This window comes from Vespa crabro, chromosome 1 (genome assembly GCF_910589235.1).
Source record: "Vespa crabro chromosome 1, iyVesCrab1.2, whole genome shotgun sequence".
NCBI lineage: Eukaryota > Metazoa > Arthropoda > Insecta > Hymenoptera > Vespidae > Vespa > Vespa crabro.
Window position 1 is genome coordinate 6,568,194 of NC_060955.1, and position 10,000 is coordinate 6,578,193.

The window sequence follows — 10,000 nt, forward strand, 5'->3', positions numbered from 1 at the left end:
ATATTCGGGTATAGCCAATCGTACCTTAACTATGTGTGTCGAGTACAGACCACAATAGAAAGACAATATTCGACTACCATTTTATCGTATCCACCGTTGATACAAGAAAGAATAAAGTAATATTAATTCTCCTCAAAAATCATGCAAATTATTTTTTCCGTTCCAACTCTTTCGTAAATTTCAATAAATACAGTTAAATTACGGAATAAGTTTATACTACAAATGCCAGAATTATTTCGTTGGAAATAATACAAATTTCGTACACGAGTAATTCTCAAACTATGGATTTAGCCATCAAGGGACCCGAGGCGTTACAAATTTTTAGGGGGAGTAGTAGGAAAGAGGAAGGGGCGAGTGGGCGGCCGTACCTCAACAAAATATCTCAATTATACACGATATATATATATACATACACACACAGATTTTCTCTCGCTTCGATTGATTCATGCAAATGATAATGTGAGAAATACATTGGTCAAATTCGATTACAGTCGCAAATCTAAAAATAAAAATAATATACCAATGATCATATATTAAATTAAATTTATTATCTAATGTAAATTTATATTGGTCATTTTACATTATCTTACGGGAATTCGAGACAGGAAATCTCAATCACTATCACTGTCTAAAATTATAATAATTAATCTACGTATTAATTAATATAATATTCGTTCTAACACGTGATCGTTTAATCTAATTTTTGTTAACTGATTTTGTTATTCGTTAATATACTATAATTCTTAATCATAATTATATATAATTCTTGATCATAATTAATATCTGTCCAATCTAATATAGTTTCCGCTATTTCTGTTATTTCTCTCTCTCTCTCTCTCTCTCTCTCTCTCTCTCTCTCTCTCTCATGGTGGAAAATTTCTATAAATCTTAAAGGTTAGGTCTGGAATCGATACAGCAACATATAGAGTACCGAGTAATTAATAATCGGCGTGCTGTCGCCATCAGCCCCTTTTTGCTTGGAAATTTTTCCCTTGTTTACACCGTCATCGTGAACAAGTCTCGTCCTCTCGCCGGCGACGATGAATCGCAACGAGAAATCTAATTCCCCGTAAATTGATTGAATCGCGATGAACGATGAATACATTCGACAATAATAGCCAGCCACAAATATATCATTCAACGTGAAAGAGAAAGAGAGAGAGAGAGATAAAGAGAGAGAGAGAGAGTGAATGAGAGAAAGAGAGAGAGAGAGAGAGAGAGAGAGAGAGAGAGAGAGAGAAGGGTGAGCTTAATTATTATCCCGATGCGAAACGATGCAGGATGATGCGACGTGAATGTCAAGGATACGTCGCGCCACGAAACAAATAAAGAATCTGTAAATAACGAACGATCAAACATTTGCCGATTATACCGACGCTTTTGGACCGTTTTAATTATACTGAAAGTTCGTTCGACGGTATAACGCAAATTTGACATGGATAAATATTCAACGTAATGTTAACATGTTCCACGTTCTCGCGCGATCATGAGCGTACGCGTACTCCCTTGCCTCCAACATAAAGTTATATAGATGATAATTGAAAGCATTCGCTGATTTTTTATCGTCCGATATACATATACAAGCAGAAAAGATCAAAGTGATCGAGATCTTTTACGTATTAAATTTTACGTAATTTTATTCACTCCGAAAGAAATTAATTTATATTAATATAAATGAATCAATAAATTTTTCAAGATCAATAAATTTTAAATCCCGAAATCAGTTCGAGTTAAATGTAAACAAATAATCGATATATCAAAAATTACAAAAACTTAATATCGTCAAACAGAGGTGTTACATATAATATATCAGAATCGTCGATTTAAAGGTGAATAATCTTTTTCTCGGTTAGGATCGTTTTATTACGTGCGAAAGTCTTTTACGACCGAATTCGATTCGATAAGAAATTTACGAGAGACGAGGAGAGATGACGAGAGACGAGTAGTAGATCGAGAAAAGCAAGCCGAAGTAACGACTCGTTTACTTTCCCTTGGAAGAACTCGAGTATCATCTTTCGAGAAAGATGGAGAGATGGAGAGATGGAGAGATGTAAAGGTGGAGAGAGAGAGAGAGAGAACTCACTATGAGTCTCTCTTAGGCGTTCTTAATCCATTCCAAGCACCGATCGTATCTTTTTCTCCTACGAGTACGAGGTAGAACCCTTCCACAGTGAATGCGACCTCGGTTGAAAGGGAAGCTTGGACGCGTTTCCTCGCCATTTATCTCTCTCTTTCTCTCTTTCTCTTTCTCTTTCTCTCTCTCTCTCTCTCTCTCTCTCTCTCTCTCTCTCTCTCTAACTCTCCTTTTCTCTTAGAACGCATCAAGCAAACTTTTAAGTGGCCGTAACTGATTCGTCTACACGAAAATCGATCCACGTTACTTAACGCTCGATTATCCTCAGTTTAAAGATCCTTCAAATAGCCTCTTCTAATTGAAACTCAGCCATTTTATAGAAAATGATTTGCAAAAAAAGAAAGAAAGAAAGAAAAAAGAAAAAGAAAAAGTAGAAGAGGAGGAAAATATTCTATGTCGAGCAATTTGACTATCTTGTCATATGAAAAAGATACGAAATAAAAAAAAAAGGAAAAGAAAAAAGAGGGGGGGGAAGAAGAAAAAGAAAATAAATAAAAAAGAAAAAACAAGACAAGAAGGAGAGTATAGGTAAGGGATAAAAATTTTAAAATATTATTTCATACGTTTGTGTGTGCGCCCATGTACTCGTATATATTAGTGAAATACATTCCACCTCTGCGTCTACATCGACCGACCGGTGTGGTTTCTTTCAATCACCATCAACGACTCCGACGATTTCAACGAAGCATCATAGTATATCCGACGACATCGAACTTGAAACATTTCCTTCCAGCACGAACTGGTACTCTCGTATGCGTGAATTTCGTGCCATAATATTTTGTACGTATTTTTTTTAGAAAGAAAAAAGAAAAGAAAAGAGTATACGTGTTTGCATATGAAAATGAAGAAAAAAAAATTAAAAACATATATATATATATATATATATGTAAATATATATACAAAAATATAACTTAAAAATCCACGACATTCGAAATTCGTATATGAACATAAAAAATATATGCGTAGTTGGAACTAAAACGATTATATATGATAATTGATCTTAGTTTCTTTCATTCTTTTAATAAATATCAAAAAAAAAAAAGATAAAACGAGAAAGAGAGAGAGAGAGAGAGAGAGAAAATTTCACACAACGTATCGTGCGAGTCACCTCGACTTTTTTCACCCCCTTCCTAAAAACGTCCCCTATTTTCTGTTTCCAGCACGGTCAACGCCAGCCAGAGGGGTTGTCGCTTATTACCTTCTTATGTTCTTACGGCCCTTACGTTTCCTTCCTTCTTTCCTTGCTCCCTCTGTCGTGCCTTCGGGGATACCAAGATTACGAGGATCCTCGTCTCGGACTTTTTTCTCTCTCTCCCGCTCCCGCTCTCTCTCTCTCTCTCTCTCTCTCTCTCTTTCTCTCTCTCTCTCTCTTTTTCTCTTTCTCTCTCTTTCGCGGCATAAGATCCGATAAAAATATCCTCGTAAGAAGAAGTTTCCCACTCTCATCCTTCGTACTCTCATCCCGAAAAGAGTGAGTACAAAAAAGAAAAAAAAAAAAAAAAACGAAAGAGCTAAATCCCAACGCGCTACAACTACTGCCACCGGTATTGGATAGTACTGCAGCCTGCTGTTCTTGTTACCACTGTTGCTGCTGCTCAACTTAAATCTACCTTTTCTGTTACTCGTACGCCCCTCTTTGCCTCACCCCATTTCTCTCACACCTTTTCCTACTCTTTCTCCTACTCCTACTATTCCTCTATCTTCTTCTTCTTCTTTTACTCTTGTTTATTTATTTTTTTCTTTTCTTTTCTTTCTTTTTATTTAAAAAAGACCAAAAAAAAAAAAGAAAACAACAAAAAAAAGAGCACGACCGCCGGGAGTGTCTTATTGTATCTCTCTATCTTTCTTTCACTCGTCCCGCGTTGTACCGTACCATGAAGCCATAGAAAACGATGCACAAAGAAACTCGCATTGTTTACGAACTGCATTGTATCGAAACACTCTTTCCCCCATTTTTTCGCCAATGTGCGAAAGAGAGAGAGAGAGAGAGGAGAGAGAAGGGAGAGAGGAGAGAGAAGGGAGAGAGAGAGAGGAGAGAGAAGGGAGAGAGAGAGAGAGAGAGAGAGAGAGAGAGAGAGAGAGAGAGTGAAAAAGGAGCCTCACATCTAATCGTCGCAATGGATCATAAAAAAGAGAGAGAAAGAGAAAGAGAGAGAGAGAGAGAGGAAACAATCGATCCGGCAAGATGTATTTTCTCTATTTAATATACTCATTATATATTACTGTTTCCTCCTCGTTTTCATCATTCTATGCATACCTTTTCTCTCGTAATTAGTTTAGCAAGAGACGCGGGTCGATCTCCAACTCACGTACCTGTAAGCAAAGAAAAAGAAGAAAAAAAGATAATGAAAAATGAAACGATATTTGTGTAAATCATAAAATATATGTATGACATAATGCATGAATATTCAAGTAGGACAAAATAATTTACGATGACGTAGACAAGGTAAAATATCTCTGAGGAAAAACAAAAAAAAAATAAAAAAAGAAAAATAAAAAAGACAGAAAAGAAAATGAAAAGATACTAAATGTAATAATAAATAAACTATTCCAAAAGAAATAGAGAGCGAGTAAAAGAAATAGAGAAATAGAGAAATAGAGAGAGAAAAACAGAGAGAAAGAGAGAAAGAGAAAGAAAGAGAGAGAGAAAGAGAGAGAAAGCAACAAAAAGAACGCACGTAGGACCATCGTTAAAGTTACAAGCTGTAGAGAAGAAACGGTGCTCCCGTGGCGACACAGATGCGTCGTTTACTGCGTGTCTCTGGACCACGTCGTCCTAGTACCACCATAGCATGGCACGGCAGGCAGCTGTGTCTTTCTCTATACTCTGTGTACCACGTTGGCAGCACGTTGAAAAAAGTAACACGGTGGAGAAAGGGACGCAGGAATAAATTGGCGCACACGCGATCGTGACACAATCATACCTAACTGAAATACGCGCGCGTGCATGCGAAACATATTCGTGGCCAACCAGTTATATACATAGCCGACTCTCCTCACGTATATACGCTACTCACGTACATACATATGTACGTATGTATGTATGTATGTATGTATGTATGTATGTATGTATGTATGTATGTATGTATGTATGTATGTATGTATGTATGTATGTATGTATGTATGTATGTATGTATGTATGTATGTATGTATGTATGTATGTATGTATGTATGTATGTATGTATGTATGTATGTATGTATGTATGTATGTATGTATGTATGTATGTATGTATGTATGTATGTATGTATGTATGTATGTATGTATGTATGTATGTATGTATGTATGTATGTATGTATGTATGTATGTATGTATGTATGTATGTATGTATGTATGTGTGTGTGTGTGTATGTATGCCTTCGTATATTTTCGCGTACATGGACGCTTTACGAGCCGGAAAGGAATTTCTGGAATCCGAGATCGGTGCATAGTAGCGTAGTAGTCCGTCCAGCAGCCAGGTCTTTTCTAACTGAAACGTCAGTGCTTTTCTGTCACGGCTTTTTACTACCCCATCCCCCTTCCTCCGTTACCAATCAATCGAAATGTCCATCATTCTCCAATGAAAAAGACCACCAATGATCGCATTCGCATTGAATCGCAAAGTTAGACAAATAACGTTCCTTTTATTCTCGTTTAATCGAAGGTGATAAGTAGGTGAACACGTATATACACAGATAAAAAATTCCAATGAAATAATAAACATAACGCGCGGTCAATGTTCGTTAAGTTATACATATGTGTGTATTCTCGCTTATGATATATTTTTCATCAAAACAAAACGTAATAATTTATTCTTGTACTTGAACGAAATCCCATCTGACAAAACATATATATTTATGATTTTGCTTTTAAAATTTTCAATTTATATATAAATTTATATACATAGAATAAAATATAAAAATAAAATAAAATATAAAATACAATTGTATAATCGAATAAAATATAAAATACACAATTGTAAAATATAATACATTTTAAATATATCTTTAATGTATTCGATAATTATTTTTGATACATTTGATAGAATAATATGGTATCGACGATAAAAAAGTAACTGCATACAGATGTAACATGTATGCATAAGATTTTTAAAAAATGTTCCATGCGAGCTGCGATCGGTCAAAACGAGAAGATTTATATCAACGTCATTCCTTGTAAATGATGTAGAAGAGAGAGAGAGAGAGCGAGAGAGAGAGAGTGTGTGTGTGTGTCATTTCTCTCTTTACTCTTGTGCGTCGGGAGGGAAACTGCTGTAACTCGACGAGTATTTTTCGGCTGTTCGAAAACGGCGAAGCGTTTTCGTGCGGTCACATGACAGGGGCGATATTTACTTGTCGCTTTTCGAAACAAATTACCCGTGCGTTCGCATGCGGCATTGCGAGAGACAGAGAGAGAGAGAGAGAGAGAGAGAGAGAGAGAGAGAGAGAGAGAGAGAGAGAGAGGAAAGGAAAGGGAGAGAGGGAGAGAGAGAGAGGAAAGGAAAGGGAGAGAGGGAGAGAGAGAGAAAGAGAGACAGTATCTGGAATATTCCTAAGGGGTGGTTTTGAGGTTAGACTCTCGATCAGTTCAAGTTAACTCCTGGTCCGGAGCACATGCGAGGCCAAAGAGTAAGACAGGGATCGAGATGGCTGTGGTTTTGAACCCTCGCCCCCGTACAATGGCGTAGTACTTGGCAAAAGTTTCTCGAGGGACCCTTTTCATAAGAGGGTGAGAAAGATAGAAAGAGAAAGAAAGAACAGCCGGTGCTTTGCGAATCTGACTCGTTTCGTTGTGATTTATTTCGATCTAACCATCTATTAATGAAGTGCTTATGATAATGTCAAGAGTTATACATGATCCCTCCGTTAATGAAGTATCTTCTAATTAATAATTACTCTCAAAGCTACAAAAGAAAAAAAAATATCCTACGAATGTAGATATAAACGAACTTTTTTCTATACATTTCTAAACGAATTTAAATCTTCGATCCTTTGCCGTTAAAGATCATTGGATCGAATTTTTACGACATTTTTTTCCTTAATATTATTAATATTGAAAATAAATATTATATTATCGTTACAATTTAATCGAAAAAATTCTTTACGAATAAATATTCATTTGACGTATACGTTGCAAATTGTAAAAAAAGAAAAAAAGAAAAGAAAAGAAAATGTGTGTGTGTGTGTGTGTGTGTGTGTGTGTGTGTGTGTGTGTGTGTGTGTGAAATGTTAAGCTCTCTTGCCAGTGACCCCGCGTATCGTCAAAACGAGTTAATTGATTGTCCGTACGTATGAGAACATTGTAAAGCCAACGGAGATAATAAATAGCTTTACGTAACGTTCGTAGTGTACACGCGTCGACGTGAATATTGATAAAGGGTAGATATGAAACGTAATTATAGTGATCCCATTATATAGAATTGCTAGACGATAATGCGTATTATCCAAAGAAAGGATTTATAATTACAACAAGAGAATGCCTCGATTCATTATCGTCGTTATTTATACATTTATCTCACGTACCTAAGTTAATAAGTATAACGATTTACGATTCACCAACGAAGTCTTTTTGGTGGATCCATTTCAATTTTTTTACGATTATTAACAATGAAACTAGTACTTTCATTTCTTTCTTCTTTTCTTTTCTATGAACATATAAAAAAGGTCCAAGTAAAAATAAAAAAAAGAAAAAAAAAAAAAAAAAAAAAGAAAAAGAAAAAAAAAAGAAAAAGAAAAAAAAAATAACGCGGCTAGGTAATTTCTATAATTACATTATTAACAATATCGAGTGTTCCTTTTTTGTACGGAAAAAGAAAAAGAAAAAGGAAAGGAAAGAAAGAAATAAAAAGGAACTTAAAAAAAAAAGTTAATATATCTTCGGTTATAGTACCAATGAAAAATGAAAATCTCGGAGATGGCAGGAGAAATCTCAACAAAGTTGAGTTACGCCACTGATCACGTTAAGAGCGTACACGTTCGCACGTTTGCACACGAGGGATGCCGAAGGTAGGTAGGTAGGTAGGTAGGTAGGTAGGTAGGTAGGTAGATAGGTAGGTACGTCGAGTGCTAAATGGATGGGAGAAAGACAGACAGAGATAGAGAAAGAAAGAGAGAGAAAGAGAGAGAGAGAGAGAGAGAGAGAGAGAGAGAGAGAGAGAGAGAGAGAGAGAGAGAGAGAGAGAGAGAAAGAGGATAGTGGTAGTGCACGGTACGGAATGTTAACGCGATTACAATGTAATTCATAAACTATGCCGTCAAGTCTGGCGGGCAAGGATCGAAGTACTTTCGGAGTTTGGAGGAGCGACGTACTCTCGAAGCGCTCATATACCGGGTGATCCGATTAGTGCGTACACCTATTCTATACAGCCATGTCTGCTGAATCTCACTAGCGTACGTTGTATATATCTACATATGTATATATCGTAACAACGTACTATATAGCTCTATATATATATATATATATATATATATATATATATATATATATATATATCTTCTCTACCCTCTCAACGTCTCGTCTGGGCTCAGGCACTTCGCCAAAGGAAGTGCTTCGCGAGCTTCGAATCTCTCTCTCTCTCTCTCTCTCTCTCTCTCTCTCTCTCTCTCTCTCTCTCTCTCTCTCTCTCTCTTATTCTCTCTCATTCATTCTGTCATTCTCTCTCTCTCTCTCTCTCTCTCTCTCTCTCTCTCTCTCTCTCTCTCTCTCTCTCTCTCTATCTATCTATCTATCTATCTATCTATCTATCTATCTATCTATCTATCTATCTATCTATCTATCTATCTATCTATTTATCTATCTTTTACTCATCGATTACATATCAAGGGACTAGAAGCAAATGGAATTACTTTTCTTCCGGACGATAGAGAACACTCACATCATTCATGACACGTCCTACGAATATTTCAATATATGTACTTCAGTATATATATTTTTTCCATCGACTCGTTTTCTTTGTCATTGTAGGAAAAAAGAAGAGAAGAACTAGTGTATCGTAAAACGTCACGAAAGTATTTCCTTCTAGGATAATAATGGGAGAAGTAGAGGAAAAGAAGTGAAGGTAGAAATATATAACAAGGAGATCTAATATTTAACGAAGTTTTTTCCCCTCAGTCGACGTGGTACATAGAAATATTATATAAAGTTCACTGACACGTGAATCGAGGCGAAAAGAAAGTAAAAGGAAAGAGAAAGAAAAAAAAAAGAAAAGAAAAGAAAGAGAGAGAAAGAGAGAGAGAAAATGATATAATAATACAGTGAACATAGATACGAGAAGCGCAAAAGAGGTCGAAGGGGTAGAAAATATATATTTTAATCGACGAAAACTATTATGAGACATCCTGATTGGTTTTTCAATTTTCAATTCGAATTGCTTTCGGGGATTGTGGCTCTCTCTCTCTCTCTCTCTCTCTTTCTCTTTCTCTCTTGGTCAATGGTGGCATTTGTCGAATCAAGATAACGCGAGGAAAATTACGAGCAATTGTTGCGGATGACCCTATAGCCCGAAATTAACGATTCTCTGCTAACGGTAGGGAGGAATGGAAGAATAATGGGAGAAAAGGTGAGGAGGGTGAAGGGGTTCACGACGCGCCTCTATTTGAACCTACAATGCGCACCGACGCGTCACATCACGGAGCTTCCGTGACCGTTATTAAATGTCCATCCTACTCGTTCAAAGCGACCTTTATCTATCTATCACTCGACCAAACTGTGATAACACCGCTTCGAACATCCTATCATTTCATTCGAATTTTCGCTAGCCTAAATGAAAACCCAAAGAAATAGCCCAAATTGTTTTGACTTTTTAAAAATGATAATGGACAACGAATAAAACCAAACGAGCGATTTTGTTTCTTCCTTTTCTTTTTCTTTTTTCTTTTTTTTTTTACGAT

At 36.2% G+C, this 10,000-nt stretch overlaps 1 protein-coding gene across 1 annotated transcript in view; it reads right to left on the minus strand.

Annotated features, from left to right (window-relative positions):
* The window catches only part of LOC124432957 (PDZ domain-containing RING finger protein 4-like), a 157,208-nt gene that overhangs the window by 126,884 nt on the left and 20,324 nt on the right, over positions 1-10,000 (minus strand). The window lies entirely within an intron of this gene.